This window comes from Bison bison, unplaced genomic scaffold, assembly GCF_000754665.1.
Source record: "Bison bison bison isolate TAMUID 2011002044 unplaced genomic scaffold, Bison_UMD1.0 scf7180017864313, whole genome shotgun sequence".
NCBI lineage: Eukaryota > Metazoa > Chordata > Mammalia > Artiodactyla > Bovidae > Bison > Bison bison.
The window spans coordinates 548,721-549,545 of NW_011494885.1; positions in this window are offsets into that span (position 1 = coordinate 548,721).

Below are 825 nucleotides of genomic sequence, written 5' to 3' on the forward strand. Positions count from 1 at the left end.
AGAATAATAGGTGTTCTGAAAATACCAATATCCTTCCTTTTCCTTGTCCTTAATGTCCATTTTGCAAAGGTGATGCTGTGTCTTTGACATAACTGCTGGAGTGTAAGCGCTTGACATTAAACTTTTAAAATTATTGATTGTAATGTAAGTGTCTGATGTTAAGTTTTTGATTGCCAAGGAATCCATTTCAAAGGCATCCATCTCAAACATATTGTCAGCTATATGACATAGCTCAACTAAATGAAAAACAAGGCTGCCCCACCATGATATTTTCCTTTTAGAAAACCTTGAGTAACCTAGGTTTACCAAGAGTGATTTCTATTTTTCCTTCCCATGCTCTAATTCCCACTCTTATGCTTAAATTCTCCAATAAAGAGTGAACATGTGAAGTCTTAGGCATCCCTCTTTTGGACACCAATAAAGGCAAAGCTCCAGGTTGGCATGCTTTCTCTCTCTTTCTCCATGACTTTGCTATGTGGCCCTTGAGTGTGCCATGTACCTTCCAGGACCTCTGTCTGAGTAATACATATCTTTTTTCCCAGAAGTTCCTTGATGGCTTTTTTGCTGATGTGCATCTTGCAATCAAAACAAGAACTGCAAGAGCCTGTCCAGCCACAACACTGACTTTGGTTGGGAAGCTATCTGTGGGAGATCCCATAAGTACATCAAACATTCTTAGCCAATAGTGTCACTATTGATATGCCGAGAATGACAGTAAAAATCTGGCTTATAACAAAAATGAGGTACTTAACAACTGAAGTTCTTCAGAAGTGAAAATGAAAGTGAAAGTGGCTTAGTCATGTCCGACTCTTTGCGACCCCATTG